The sequence below is a fragment of the Alligator sinensis genome, unplaced genomic scaffold (assembly GCF_000455745.1).
Source record: "Alligator sinensis unplaced genomic scaffold, ASM45574v1 scaffold59_1, whole genome shotgun sequence".
Classification (NCBI taxonomy): domain Eukaryota; kingdom Metazoa; phylum Chordata; order Crocodylia; family Alligatoridae; genus Alligator; species Alligator sinensis.
Window position 1 is genome coordinate 3,375,265 of NW_005841878.1, and position 16,205 is coordinate 3,391,469.

At 42.0% G+C, this 16,205-nt stretch overlaps 1 protein-coding gene across 35 annotated transcripts in view; it reads right to left on the reverse strand.

The window, feature by feature from the left end:
• ENOX1 (ecto-NOX disulfide-thiol exchanger 1) overlaps positions 1-16,205 on the reverse strand; it is a 542,128-nt gene that overhangs the window by 379,042 nt on the left and 146,881 nt on the right. For 2 of the 35 annotated variants that reach the window (XM_025196205.1, XM_025196204.1), the window contains exons 1-2: positions 8,952-9,068; positions 8,267-8,477 (exon numbers count right to left, since the gene is read on the reverse strand). The exons of 32 other annotated variants lie outside the window; for them this stretch is intronic. The gene's annotated coding sequence lies outside the window, so the exon portion shown is untranslated. Of the gene's footprint in view, positions 1-8,266; positions 8,478-8,951; positions 9,069-16,205 lie in introns of those variants that run through there. One more of the 35 variants, XM_025196206.1, reaches the window with a different exon arrangement.

The following is a 16,205-nucleotide window of genomic DNA, read 5'->3' on the forward strand; positions in this document are numbered from 1 at the left end:
ACACTGCTTCCAGGAATGGAACAGCTACTAGAAGTCCTTGATGACTGTGATGATTTGGGGAATTATGTAGGATAAAGAAAGTCTAGTTAATATTATGAAAATATTACAGAATTGTTACAGTTGCATTATCTCTGTTAATATGTATCCACTTCTGTGGACAGGACCTCACCCATGTCCCATGTAAGTACTGATTGGATCATCATACTCAATGAGTAGGCATCAACAACTCAATGTCTAATTGAGTGGAGTTATCAATACTTAACATCTTCATTAATGATTTGGACTATGGGAGTGAGTCTGTGCTTAGCAAATTGGTGGATGGGACCAAGTTGAGTGGAGTTGAAGACAAAATGGAAGGTATACCTAGGATCCAGAATGGCCTAGCAAAACTGGAGAAAGGGTCAGCAATCCACCAGATCAACTTCAGCAAGGACAAGTGTAAAGTCCTGTGCTTGGGACAGAATAACTGCATGTGTAAGTAAAGATGGGAATGACTGGCTAGGCTGTGGTACTGCAGAGAAGGACCTGGAGCTTGCAGTGGACCAAAAACTGAATAAGAGTCCACAGTGTGTTCTTGTTATTAAAAAAACCAACAGCATAATGGGTTGATTTAACAGGAGTATCTCTTGCAAATCAAGGAAAATTATTCTTCCATTCTACATGGAACTGATGAGCCCTTACCTAGGGTACTGTGTCCAGTTCTGGGCCTCACACTTTGCAAAAGTTATAGAAACATTGGAATGAATTCAGTAGAGAGCAACAAAAATACTGAGAGGCCTGGGAAGCATGGCTTATGAGGAAAGGTTGGAAGAAGTAGGATTATTTTGTCTGGAGAAGAGAAGACCAAGGGGGAATTTGATAACACTCTTCAACAGTCTTCTGAAGGGTAAGGATGGAAGTGGGCTTTTCACTGTGGTCATAGGGGACAGGGCTAGAAGCAATAACCTCAACCTCAAGCAGAGGAAAGGTTTCAATTTAGGTTGAAAATTAGGAGGTACTTTCTGGCTATGAGGATGGTCAAGCATTGGAAAAGGCTCCATAGAGAAGTTGCAGAATCTCCATTGGAAAATTTCAAGAGCAAGTTAAACAAATACTTGGCTAGAACGATTTAGTCAGGGATGAACCTACCCTAATTGAGGGCTGGACTAGATGGCCTCATGAGGTCCCTTCAGCCCTACTTTCCCATGTCACTCCTAGATTAGGGACAATAGTTCTTAAAATGTAGTAGAAGACTGTTACAGAAGAAAAAGCTTTGAGCAATGAGGTCTACATAAATAAGTTAGGTTAGGATTGCTAGGTTTGCCAGAATATGAAGCTACAGAAAATTATCAAAGGCTGAACAAAGGAGTCAGAGTTTACAGTGGAAACATATGTGGGGAACCTCACAGAAACACAGAAAACATTAGGCAGACGAGGAATTGATAGCCGTTCATAGCATGGAGAACCTTGGTTAGCAGTGGGACTAGCCAATGTCAGAGAAGACAAGCAACCACCTGCCAGAAAATAAACAGTCCAAAAGAATGGTCAAGGAAAGGGCAAGGTAAAGTAAAGGGCACTATGTCATTATAATTGTTGATTTCTAAAATGGCCTATACCCTCTTCCGCTTTAAGTACAGAGTAATGCTGTGTTCAGAAGCTTTAGAAAAAGCCTCTCCTTGACTGCCTATTTGCTTACGCTGATCATATGGCCCTTGGAAAAGAAAAAAGAAAAACTGTAAACTGTAAGATTCATGTCTTCAGCCGGATTCAGCTGGATTCTGGGCAAGGATATGCTCAAGGATATGCTCAGCCGGGAACTGGCTGAGGCCACATACTCCAGGACCATGGTTGTCATGGGTGACTTCAACTACCCAGACATCTCATGGGAGGATCACTCAGCAAAATCCGAGCGGTCGCAAAGCTTCCTCTCCTGCGTGGATGACTTCTACCTGCCCAAGAACTCTACAGGCCAACAAGAGGTAAAGCACTGCTCAACCTGGTACTGGCAACTGGGGATAACCTAATCAGTGACCTAGTAATTGATGGGAAGCTGGGTGACAGTGATCATGAGCTGATCACCTTCACCATCCGCCTTAAAGCTGGCAAGTCAGTCAGCAACACTGAAGTCCTTGACTTCAGGAACTGACTTTGTCAAGCTCAGGAGGCTTGTCAGTGAGGCCCTAAGGGACCACGACCCCAGGGGGAGGGGAGGTCAGGAAGGGTGGTCACTCCTCAAGGGAGCGATCCTCAATGCACAAGCTAATTCTATTCTATCTCGGAAGAAAGGCAGCAAGAGGGCACAGCAGCCTCCCTGGCTCTCCAGGGATCTAGCAGACCTCCTGAGGCTAAAAAGAAAGGCCTACAAAGGATGGAGGATGGGATTCACCTCCAAGGAGCAATATTCTGCACTGGTCCGGTCCTGCAGGGAGCAAACCAGGAAAGCCAAGGCTGCAACTGAACTCCAAATAGCTTCAAGTATCAAGGACAATAAAAAGACCTTTTTCAGTTATGTGTGAAGCTGGAGGAAAAGCAAAGGCAACATTGGACCCCTGCTAAACCAGATGGGACATCTGACAACTGACGCCCAGCAAAAAGCAAACCTATTAAATGGATACTTTGCATCGGTCTTTCGTCAGTCCCATGGGACACCCATGCCCACTACAGGACAGGTAGGTCCAGGTGAGGGTGATCCCCTATCCTGCATCAATGCTGACCTCGTGAAGGAACACCTTGAGAGGTTGGGTACCTTCAAGTCAGCTGGCCCTGACAATCTTCACCCCAGGGTACTCAAGGAGCTGGCTAGCATCATAGCCCAGCTCCTGGCATGGATCTTTGAGAACTCCTGGCGCTCTGGTGAAGTGCCGGAAGACTGGAAGAAGGCCAATGTGGTGCCTATCTTCAAGAAAGGGAGGAAAGTGGATCTGGCAAACTACAGGCCCATCAGCCTGACTTCTATCCCAGGGAAGGTCTTAGAAAAGTTTATTAAAGAGGCCATCCTTAATGGCAAAACTGGCCAACTGTGGGCTCGGGTCCACCATGATCCACTGGCTGGGGAATTGGCTTCATGGTCAGACCCAGAAGGTGGTAATTGATGGAAGTCAATCATCATGGTACCCTGTGACCAGTGGGGTCCCCCAAGGCTCTGTCCTTGGACCCATATTGTTCAACATCTTCATTAATGATGTGGACATTGGAGTCAGAAGCAGACTGGCCAAGTTCGCCAATGACACCAAACTCTGGGGCAAAGCATCCACACCTAAAGACAGGAAGGCGATCCAGGCTGACCTGGACAGGCTCAGCAAATGGGCAGATGAGACCCTGATGGTGTTTAACACTGAAAAATGCAAGGTTCTCTACCTTGGAAGGAAAAACCTGCAGCATCCTTATAGGCTCAGCAGTGCTACGCTGGCTAGTGCTACAAAAGAAAGGGACTTCGGAGTCATTATTGACCACAAGATGAACATGAGCCTTCAATGCGATGCTACAGCTAGTAAAGTGAGCAAAATGCTAGCTTGCATCCATAGATGCTTCTCAAGCAAATCCCATGACATCATTCTCCCCCTGTACTCGGCCTTGGTGAGGCCGCAGCTGGAGTACTGCATCCAGTTTTGGGCTCCACAATTCAAAAAGTATGTGGAGAAGCTTGAGAGAGTCCAGAGAAGAGCCACATGCATGATCAGAGGTCAGGAAAACAGACCTTACGATGACAGGCTGAGAACTATGGGACTCTTTAGCCTGGAAAAGCGCAGGCTCAGGGATGATCTGATGGCCACCTTTAAGTTTATCAGGGGTGACCACCAGTATCTGGGGGAACGTTTGTTCACCAGAGCGCCCCAAGGGATGACGAGGTCGAATGGTTATAAACTACTGCAAGACCATTTCAGGCTGGACATAAGGAAGAATTTCTTTACTGTCTGAGCCCCCAAGGTCTGGAATAGCCTGCCATCAGGGGTGGCTCAAGCACCCACTTTGAATGCCTTCAAGAGAAATTTAGATGCTTATCTTGGTGGGATCCTATGACCCCAGCTGACTTCCTGCCCCTCGGGCAGGAGGCTGGACTCGATGATCTTCTGAGGTCCCTTCCAGCCCTAATGTCTATGAAAGTTACAGGAGAGTCAGACTCAGGGGCTAGCTAGGTGAACTTCAGCTGTCAAAAGAGGTTGCTAGTACAAAGATTCTGCATCTCAAGACTACAACTAGAAACACTGGGTTTAGTGGCTCAGCTCTCTTCATACTGTAGAGGTTGAAAGTACACCAAATATGCCCAGTATACAACAATAGGAAGTGTGCAAATTTAGGATGGTAAGCGAGGAAGATAACTGCCTCACAAAATAAGCTCTGTGAGCTGTCATAGCTCAAAACTACACAAACTATGACATTTTTCTGAAACACACAGCTTATATTTTCATATATTCTAATCAATTACATATTTGTCTTTAGTCTTATTTAGCTTATAATCATACTCAGAGTGAGAAATGACAGTGAAAATTAGAAAGGAGAGAGGGGGAGAGAGAGAGAAGATTACAGAACTGCTAATGACTTTTATATAGGAAGCATAGAAGTGAGTTGGGCAGATACAGGACAAAGATTTTCTTATATCAACTTTTGAGGATTCCCTGGGGGATAAAAATAAGCATACTAGAAACATCCGATTGCTTATATAACTTTCACACCAGCAAAAACAAACAACACAGCCCTTGAAAGATCATTTCAAATATGGCTTGAAATTCATGTAGTTTATTTAGATGTCCAATCCAAAAAGGAGGGGAGGCTGAGGAGGGTAAGTGGGGGAGTGTGGGAAATGGGAGGATGGCAGTCTGCCTTTTTTGGCATCTGTCATCTTTAAATCTCTTTGTTAAAACTGCTTTTGCGGCTGCTCATTACATACAGGCTGGACCCATGCCTCAAGGAAATGGCTAGTTGCCGTTCCAATTTTCTTCTCATGCTCCCTACACTATTCTTGGAGGGGAGGGGAATGATTGCCAGGGAGGAGGTGGGAGAGGGAGTCTGCCTTCCTCTGAAGCCTGGGGTTTTTGACTAAGACAAGCTGATGCCTCTGTCAGTAATTAGAATATGGAAAACCCAGAAGTTCCTGGCAGAATGGTGTCTTGCTCAAAATACCAACCACCAAAATTAGAGTCAGGAAGGAATTTTTCCTCTAGGTCAGATTGGTATGAACCACAGGGGTTTCTGCCTTCCTTTGTAGCAGGAAGCATGGTCCTTTACCCAAGATCTACTAAGCATGTGTTAACCAATCATATCCTTGTCATGACAGAGGCAAGGCATTGCCAGGGCCTGCATTCTGCTTTTACATATGGCACATCATAGGGTGCTGTTCATGTTTCAGACACTGTTTGCTGTAGCTGTAAGTGAGGGTCGAAGTGGTAATTTTGGGGGCTCCTTTGGTTAACAATCACCTGTGAATGCACAGGACTGGGCTCAGAGGCTCAGGCGTCCCCTTCCAAGCCTACGTTTCTGTGTATTTCAAACAGAAAATGACAACGAAAGGGTACAGCAATCCATACATGAGTCCACACCGCCCTGTTAGCAACTAAAATAAAAGGAGCACTCAGGCATAACCTGATCCCAGGCCAACAGATCAATAGCAGGAGTCAGGTTAGGGACAGCAGCTGAATCAAAACCAGAGTTAATTTTGCAGTGAAAGCCAGGCCCTGATCTCTGAAGCATGGTAGGATGCTGCTCTCAGCAGAAACTAGTAGTTTTAAAATACCGTCTTTAAATCTTTTACTCGCAGTCAGGCCATAAGAGGATTTAAGTATAAGACATGAAAAGCAGTTCCTAAATTTGCACTCCCAATTCTAAGAACAATTATTCACAGATATAAATAATAGAAAGTGTACATGAAGGCCCAGCCCTGGAAAACTTTCTACATGGAAACTGTCCTGTTAATTTCCATACAGCTACCAACATGGGGAAGGGCTGTTTCCAAGGGCCAGGTTACAATATTAAGCCAGAACTACATGACCTCTGTGAACTAATTTCCACCCAGGCAATCAGATATTAGAAATGCACATTCTATTGTTCACAACCAAAAACAACCATGTGGGGAAAAAAAAGACACATGTAATTATCAACTCAGATTTGTAGCCGAGCTTGACGAACCCCTTTGGAAATTGGTCCTTTTAAGTCTTCCCCTCGCCAGGCCTCAAACTTCTCAGAAAAGACTCTCCCTGACAAAGGCCCATAAGGAGCCAAAACATTGATTATTTGTTCTCTTTTGCTCTTTACAAATGGAACAAAATACAGTTAATGCATTATGCATTTGTGTAAGCATGTTTTTGTTTAGCCTATTTTTTTGCTTATTGTGCCTTGGGAATTTGGGGGGTTTATTTATTTATTTTTTGTTCAGTTTTTTTCTGTTTAATAGCACAACTGAAATATTTGGGCAGAACATAAGGCAATGTTCAGCACATGGGATTCCCATAGCCCTTTTTTAGCATCAGGGAATGGGTCTCCCAACATCCCTTTTCCATTTTTTGGTCTTAAAAGGCACTAAAGTATTCTCAGCTATGTGGTCCATCACAACACTGAGACTGGTCAGTTGCCATTAGTCATATTGGGCATTTATACATATTTATACACATTAGGCATTTATACACCAAAGATCCGCCACTTCGGAGCAGTGTGCACAGTTGTATAAGCAGCGAAATGCACATCAACACTATGAAAATGGCAGCAGCGTGCTTTTGAACTAAGACACCCAAAGGCGCCTGGTGCTGTGATGATTGCACGTGTAAAATGTCCTTTGTTTCCTATTATCTATTGTTTCACCAATACAAGTAAGGCAGACTTCTACACTAATAAGGCGCAGATGCTACATGGAGACTAGTTCATGTAAACAGTCTTGAATGATGGAAATTACCATCAATATAGCATTTAGAGTACGTACGTATGTGGTTTACATAAACAAAAGACAGCTTTTCTGCCCCAAGGAGTTTACAATCTAATTTTAAAAGTGATGTAGTAAGAAAGAACAACAAACAGGGGGAAAGCAAAAAAAAAAGGACCAGGATTGGATTACATGGTTAATTAGTTCCATTTTACATGTATCGTGATATTATGGGTGGGGGGAGCTTTTCCATTTAGCAGCAGCATGCATTACAGTGAAAACTGAACAGGAAAAAGAAGGATGAGAGAGAGTAGAGCAGAGCGTCAGAGGCAGGAATGAAGGGGGGACCTCCCAAGGATGTTGAAGAGCTTTTGATCATGCCCATGCTAGGAACAGACCTGACAGACATCAACAGTAACCAAGGATGAGTTACTAAAAGAAAAGCTACAGCAAGATGAAGATTTGGGTGAGTAAGGTGAAGATACGGAGGTTTCCCAGAAAAACTTCATCCTCTTAGAAATGATAAAGGAGGATATTTTTAAATTTGAAAATTAAATATCATTCCTCCCCTCACCCCACTCCCCAACACACATGTAAATATCAACATTTCCTGCTCCTTCGCATTAGCACAACAAGCAAACAGTGTCACTTCAGTTTACATAGGGCTGCTCAGCTCTCAGTCCTCATACTACTGCCATCCAATCCCAACCCTGCTCCTGAACCTGTTCTCTGACCTGTAACCCAATCAGGCAAAAAACAAATAGCAAGCTATTTACTACCTACAGCTAAAGCAACTAAACTACATTGGACCAAACAAAGAATTATACTCTCATCAAGCAGAATGGGGAAAAGGAAGGTGATACTTAAGCCCAGACCTCTGTTCTATATAGGCAAAAGGCTTCTATTGCGATGAATATAAGTCAACTTGCTCAGGAACAACAGACAGAAGAAATAAAGACATGGTGGTGTTCTATACCAGTGGTTCCCAACCTTTTTTATACTGTGGACCAGAAAATTCACTGCAGACCAACAATCTAATTTACATATTTAAATTTAATATAACACGCTGCTGTCAGCACCTGCTGCACACCTGGGTGGCCTCACGCACACGCTGAGCACCCGGCCGGACCTCCCCCCCTGATCCCTGTGCCATGACCAAGCAGCCAACACTTCGCAGCCCAGTACCAGGCCACAGACCAGTGGTTGGGAACCTCTGTTCTATACAGAGCAGATATGCAAAGAGAGACAGTATGAAATAGGACAAAAACCCATTGACAGTCTCTCATCAAGGTAAAAGAGGACAACAGAAAGGGTGATATCATGGTGGGTATCTGCTATAGACTACCAAACCAGAGAAAGATTTGGATGGGGCTTTTTTCAAATAATTAACATAAGTATTTAAAACAGGACACAGTGCTAATGGGAAACTTTAATCACCATGCATTTGTTGGGAGGGTAACTCAGTACTGTACAGGCAGTCCAGCAGTTTTTGGCAAGTCAGAGATTTCTGGTATAAATGTTTGAGAACCTAACTAGGAGGGAATTTCTTCTTGATTTGCTGTTCACAGATAGGGAAGAATTGGTTGAGAATGTGAAGGTAGAAGGCAACTAGTTTGACGGTCGCCTTGAAATGACAGAGTTCAAGACCCTAAGGAAAGGAAAGAAGGAGAGCATCAGAATAAAGACACCAAACCTTAGAAAAGCAGACATTAGCAAATTCTGTGAACTGATGGACTGGATCCCAAATTCAAATTAACAGAAAAAGGAGTTCAGGAGACCTGGTTGAACCATAAAGGAGGCCATATTAAAGGCTCAAGAGCAATGTATTCCGATATAAATGAATTATAGGAAGGACAGCAAGAGACCAACCTGGTTAAACAACTCTTTAAAGAGTTGAAACTCAAACAGGAATCTCACAAAATGTAGAAACTTGGCTCTATTACTAGAAAGGAGCATAACGGCATAGCACAAGAATGCAGAGAGAAAAATCAAGAAGGCCAAGGCACAGATTAAATTAGCATTAGACATAAAAGGCAATAAACAAAGCATTATATAAGCATATTATTATACATATTATTATTACATTTTACAAGTAAGGGAAAGACCAAGAAATGAATAATACATGATGTGGAGATGACTGAAGATGACATAAGTATTCAATGTCTTTTTTCACTTCAGCAGTCACAAATCATTTCAACTATCAGATGACAGCAAAGATGGGGGAGGAGATAATCAACCTAGAATAAAGGAAGAACAAATTTAAGATTACTTAGAGAAGCCAGATATTTTCAAGTCAACAGACTTTAGCACTGTAGTCTGACATATTCCTTCCAAACGGTTGGAGTGATGATGACTTGGATGACAGCTAACACTGGCACTTGTTTTATCTGGTGTTGGGTGTCTTGAGAATCTATTCTGGAATCTGTCACTTGTTGATTCCTTTTAAGGTGCTGCTGATCATTTCTCAGTAGGTTGACTATTTGATTGTCCCTCATCCATGTTTTTGGACATATGCCTTGTTTTTCTGGAGCGGGTATATGCACTGGCAGATTTTGAAACATATGCCCAGCCACTGTTTATGTTATATAAATGGGAATTTCTGTTTAGTGTACATATCTTGTTTCCAAGTGCATAATTTGTCCCTGGGGAAAGAAAAAAAAAAAGATTGAACTTGACAGGTTCTCACAGTTATACTACTGGGGAGTCTTTAGCCTATCGGTCATGGTAAGCTTTGTTCTTTGCATGCATCGCTTTCATTTTTCTCCATTACTCCTTTCACCATGGCCAATGCTGAGGCTATCAGTGGCAGGGTATCTTTGAATTTCAACATCAAGTATGTTCCTGGGATGCTATTTAGTCATCCTTGAGTGTTTCTCCATTCACAAATATTTTCATTCCTCTTTCTAGCGCTGCCTCTTTTAGCATCTGATAATTTTAGCATCCGATTCGGGTTTGTTTTTTGACTTGCTGCGGTTCAGAAATGATGGGATAGAACTGCACAAAAATCAAAATGCTTTTCAGTGTTTTACATTTATTTTATAATGAAATGGCTTCCTATCCTTGACATCAAAGATCACACTTTTCATATGTGAATGGTACTACAAAGCACAGCTTTTCAATTTGCATGTATCTTTGTTCCACTGATTATTCCAGACATAGGGCTGCTCAGCTCTCAGTCCTCATACTACTGCCATCCAATCCCAACCCTGCTCCTGAACCTGTTCTCTGACCTGTAACCCAATCAGGCAAAAAACAAATAGCAAGCTATTTACTACCTACAGCTAAAGCAACTAAACTACATTGGACCAAACAAAGAATTATACTCTCATCAAGCAGAATGGGGAAAAGGAAGGTGATACTTAAGCCCAGACCTCTGTTCTATATAGGCAAAAGGCTTCTATTGCGATGAATATAAGTCAACTTGCTCAGGAACAACAGACAGAAGAAATAAAGACATGGTGGTGTTCTATACCAGTGGTTCCCAACCTTTTTTATACTGTGGACCAGAAAATTCACTGCAGACCAACAATCTAATTTACATATTTAAATTTAATATAACACGCTGCTGTCAGCACCTGCTGCACACCTGGGTGGCCTCACGCACACGCTGAGCACCCGGCCGGACCTCCCCCCCTGATCCCTGTGCCATGACCAAGCAGCCAACACTTCGCAGCCCAGTACCAGGCCACAGACCAGTGGTTGGGAACCTCTGTTCTATACAGAGCAGATATGCAAAGAGAGACAGTATGAAATAGGACAAAAACCCATTGACAGTCTCTCATCAAGGTAAAAGAGGACAACAGAAAGGGTGATATCATGGTGGGTATCTGCTATAGACTACCAAACCAGAGAAAGATTTGGATGGGGCTTTTTTCAAATAATTAACATAAGTATTTAAAACAGGACACAGTGCTAATGGGAAACTTTAATCACCATGCATTTGTTGGGAGGGTAACTCAGTACTGTACAGGCAGTCCAGCAGTTTTTGGCAAGTCAGAGATTTCTGGTATAAATGTTTGAGAACCTAACTAGGAGGGAATTTCTTCTTGATTTGCTGTTCACAGATAGGGAAGAATTGGTTGAGAATGTGAAGGTAGAAGGCAACTAGTTTGACGGTCGCCTTGAAATGACAGAGTTCAAGACCCTAAGGAAAGGAAAGAAGGAGAGCATCAGAATAAAGACACCAAACCTTAGAAAAGCAGACATTAGCAAATTCTGTGAACTGATGGACTGGATCCCAAATTCAAATTAACAGAAAAAGGAGTTCAGGAGACCTGGTTGAACCATAAAGGAGGCCATATTAAAGGCTCAAGAGCAATGTATTCCGATATAAATGAATTATAGGAAGGACAGCAAGAGACCAACCTGGTTAAACAACTCTTTAAAGAGTTGAAACTCAAACAGGAATCTCACAAAATGTAGAAACTTGGCTCTATTACTAGAAAGGAGCATAACGGCATAGCACAAGAATGCAGAGAGAAAAATCAAGAAGGCCAAGGCACAGATTAAATTAGCATTAGACATAAAAGGCAATAAACAAAGCATTATATAAGCATATTATTATACATATTATTATTACATTTTACAAGTAAGGGAAAGACCAAGAAATGAATAATACATGATGTGGAGATGACTGAAGATGACATAAGTATTCAATGTCTTTTTTCACTTCAGCAGTCACAAATCATTTCAACTATCAGATGACAGCAAAGATGGGGGAGGAGATAATCAACCTAGAATAAAGGAAGAACAAATTTAAGATTACTTAGAGAAGCCAGATATTTTCAAGTCAACAGACTTTAGCACTGTAGTCTGACATATTCCTTCCAAACGGTTGGAGTGATGATGACTTGGATGACAGCTAACACTGGCACTTGTTTTATCTGGTGTTGGGTGTCTTGAGAATCTATTCTGGAATCTGTCACTTGTTGATTCCTTTTAAGGTGCTGCTGATCATTTCTCAGTAGGTTGACTATTTGATTGTCCCTCATCCATGTTTTTGGACATATGCCTTGTTTTTCTGGAGCGGGTATATGCACTGGCAGATTTTGAAACATATGCCCAGCCACTGTTTATGTTATATAAATGGGAATTTCTGTTTAGTGTACATATCTTGTTTCCAAGTGCATAATTTGTCCCTGGGGAAAGAAAAAAAAAAAGATTGAACTTGACAGGTTCTCACAGTTATACTACTGGGGAGTCTTTAGCCTATCGGTCATGGTAAGCTTTGTTCTTTGCATGCATCGCTTTCATTTTTCTCCATTACTCCTTTCACCATGGCCAATGCTGAGGCTATCAGTGGCAGGGTATCTTTGAATTTCAACATCAAGTATGTTCCTGGGATGCTATTTAGTCATCCTTGAGTGTTTCTCCATTCACAAATATTTTCATTCCTCTTTCTAGCGCTGCCTCTTTTAGCATCTGATAATTTTAGCATCCGATTCGGGTTTGTTTTTTGACTTGCTGCGGTTCAGAAATGATGGGATAGAACTGCACAAAAATCAAAATGCTTTTCAGTGTTTTACATTTATTTTATAATGAAATGGCTTCCTATCCTTGACATCAAAGATCACACTTTTCATATGTGAATGGTACTACAAAGCACAGCTTTTCAATTTGCATGTATCTTTGTTCCACTGATTATTCCAGCTGTTTTGTTTTGTTTTGTTTTTTTAAGAAAGTGCCAGACCAAGCCTCAACTCAATGACAACTGTAAATAACTGCCTTCTCATTCACATGATGGTAGTCCAGATGCAATGGGTATAGCTGGGTCTTTAGCTCCCTGTGGAGGTAATAGTGTCTATGCTACATCTTCATTCTGTAGTTGTCTCACTCATTTGAGGGACTTGAAAGAAATGTTCTATTGTCTACAAAGTCTCCAAATGCCTTAATATCCTTAGGTTTGGTCATATGCTATACTGTTTTTACTGTTGCAGGGACAGGTTACTGCCCTTAGGAACCCCACAGTGCATGATACTGCTGTAAGCCAATGGGTTAAAAAAAATTGTAATTAATTTATGGGTTAAGTCAACAATAGAGGGTATGAATACGGTATGTATGACCAACAAAGAAGAAGCAGATAACACAAAGAAAACAACAATGAACACAGAAGAAGTTGCGGTGTCAGCAACCAGAAGCCGCTCGTTGAAGGCAAAATGTCTGTGCAACAAGAAGACCAGCTCCAACTGATGAGATAAGGGGGAGCTTGTTACAAGCCAACAGAACAGCGTATGCCTGAAGAAGAAGCATCCAGAAATCCTGCCCAGCAACATAAACTATAAAAGGGGGTGAGAGAGAGAATGACGTGAGGAAGAACCTGCCTCACCACCGGAGCCCGTGCCTGTGCATGCCAGGTCGGATACCCCTGTTCCATCAACGGATAGGGACTGGCCATCCCTATCTGCAATGCCCTTGGGATTGATTATGTAAGTGTGCATCTGTGAAAATGTATGTATGTATGTATGTATGTATGTGTAAAAGTGTATGGTAAGGTAACACAATTTCTAATAAGTTAATGGTCTCTAATAGGTGTATAACTCCCCAGTACCCTTAGCAATAAACTACCCCGCTGAAAAGAAACCAACTTTTGTCAGTAGTCTAATTTTTAGGTAACACTGCAGTCAATTGCAATTTCAACTTTTTTTTTTAAATTTCATTTTATATTTACTTCACTTGTTTTTTTCAGCAGATAAACAATTGTGTTGTTGTGGATATTGCATGCCATCTCTGAACGCAGAATATTGTCAGTTCTAATTCTGACCTCTAGAAAGACCGTTAACAGCTGGTGGATACTGGTGATATTCTTCCATTGAAAGTCTGGTCCCAAAATAGCACTCTCAGCCAATCTGTCTGTCCAGAATGTGGTGAGATACCTGCTTTTCCAATCCAGAAGCAGTTGCTAATATGAGTCTCTAGCATCAAGTACTAAAAATTCGTTTTGGTTTGGTTTGTTTGGTTTTTTTTGCTAGGGTTATATTTCTTCTGTTGTAGGCATTTGATAGTGAACACCTTTTAGTGATTTGTTTCATTTCCTTGGTTCCATACAAATGTGCTACTTGCCTGGCTTCTCAATGACTGCAATTCTGGTTAACCAGAAAGCAATTAGCTTTCCTTAATTGTATCCAGTATTTTTTTCTCTTAATGCAACTTTGCAAGATAGTTGTTGAACTGACTCAATTGCTTTGTCTGTTTTCAGGTATTACATCTAAAAGACATCCCAATCGTTAAAGCATGTTGTGGTAATTTTTTTAGCAGATTTCTTGTAGACAATGTCTGTTCTGTCTAGGCTTTTGTTTTCTTGGAGTGCCTCTACACGAGATGCTGATTGTGCAGTAACCAAACAATACTGCGCTGTAGCACGTCACAGCACTAACAGTGCTAATATGCTACTGCACAGTATTATTAGCAGTGCTACTACTTAGTAGCTCTGGTTACTGAGCATTTATTTAGTATCTGATTACACAAATACTAAATAAATGCACAGTAACCACTGTGCAGTAGCGTCTAGTGTAGACATCACTTTGTGTTTCTACTGCACAAATTATTTGTCCCTGGTTTAGACTTGCTAGGCTAGCTTCACATATTCTGTTGTTTTAGCTTATAGTACTAGCTCCTGCATTGTCGGCACTACTTGAAATTTCAGTTTGCATACTATCCTTGGTATTCTTCTTATAATTTATATTGTTCTAGTGGTATTATAATCATGTCACAATATAATTTTCATTTGGCTTTGCTTGGTTGTAATTTTGCTTTCTTCTCTTGCATAATGCTGAGATAGCCTTTGCAGCTGACATTCAATGATCCTATATTGGCAATTTGGCATTCAATTTCCTGTTGTCTGCATGCTGCTGCTTGTCTTTGCATCTGGTGCTACTGTGAACTTTACAATTTGTTTTTGTTGTTTCACGCTGCCTTAAAATGTCATAAACATGCAAAATCCAATTTTCTTCAATATGGTGCAATTCTTCCCATTTTTCTTCCCTGAAAACCTTGACATAATGATTCCTGATAGGTCACAATAACTACTGTTAACTTGATTCTCCCCTACCCAAACAATCCTAGTTTTTGATTTCATGTACCTTTAAGACCTAACTCATCCTTTGACATCATGCTTAACATTCAAGCATAAAAAGAGACTTCCCAGACAGTGCAAAACAATAATGGTTTTATACCTTTTTCCATTCATATTATTGAGGAACTACTTGATATGACACAAAGAGGGGCACTTGAAGTTCCTAGACACAACCATGCCATAGCATCCCTATTGGGAAACTATTTAATGTAGACAAAGGCTAGGTACAGATGTTACATTTATTGCACAGTAAAAGGTATACCGCTGTAACCAAACAGAGTTAGAGCACATAGAGCACTGTAAAATTGCAGATCCCACTCTAAGATAACCCTGGATGGATGCAGTATTAGACTTTAGCGCTACAGGTTACAGCGCTGTAATGAACATCTGTACCAGATCCCATCACAGTTCACTTTAGATTGCATTCTTCTGGCAACCCATGGGGCTTTGCAGCACCCCACTTACCCCCCCACCCTCCCAGGGCAGTACTCTAGCCTCGGCCAGAGCTCATGTGGTCTGCCTGAGCGCCAGCCAGTCCCACACACAGGCTGTCACTGGCAAGAGTCAGTGAAGTCACTGTCCCCAGGCCTGCCCATGTCCTCTCTCCAGTTAGCATACATCCATCTACACGAAGCGAACTGCTTATTGCTGAATTTCTCTTACTGCATAGTGTCATGGGTCCAGTTGAGCAAGTGCAGAATGTGGTTCAGCTTCTATTTTAGGCTCAAAAAACCTAGGGCTGCTTCTGCTCACAGTTAACCTGTCTTAAGAATTGATTCATCTGTACTGAATTCTAGCAAGGGGCAAGTTCTCTAATGGACATGAAGCCTTTGACATAAAATCATGTTTAACTCCTGGCTATTTTAACATGGTTCAGAATGGCATCAAGATAAGTTTGGTGATGAAAACACCCTCTAACCCCAGCCTCTACCAAAGTACTTAATAGTTCTGTTATGCTGTCAAAATGTACTGAGCTTTTCAACTGCTGTTACGGAGTCCCTGGTGTAGACAGGAACCCCAACTCCTATTATAGTATAAACTCATAAATACATAATTCTCAAAAATCCAGCACTTTTTAAACTTTCTCCTCTGCTCCCCCAGACATGGAGGGGGAAGCCTGCACATGGCAGCTACCACCGCCATCCACCACCTCATGCCACCGCTCTGTGTGGGGCCGCGGCTCCGAGACTGGATGCCACTCCCCCTTGGCCCCCCCCGGACATGAAGGAGGAAGCTTGCATGGAGCGGCTAATGCCACCATCCACCACCCCACTCCACATGAAGCCACTGCTGCAGGACTGGCTG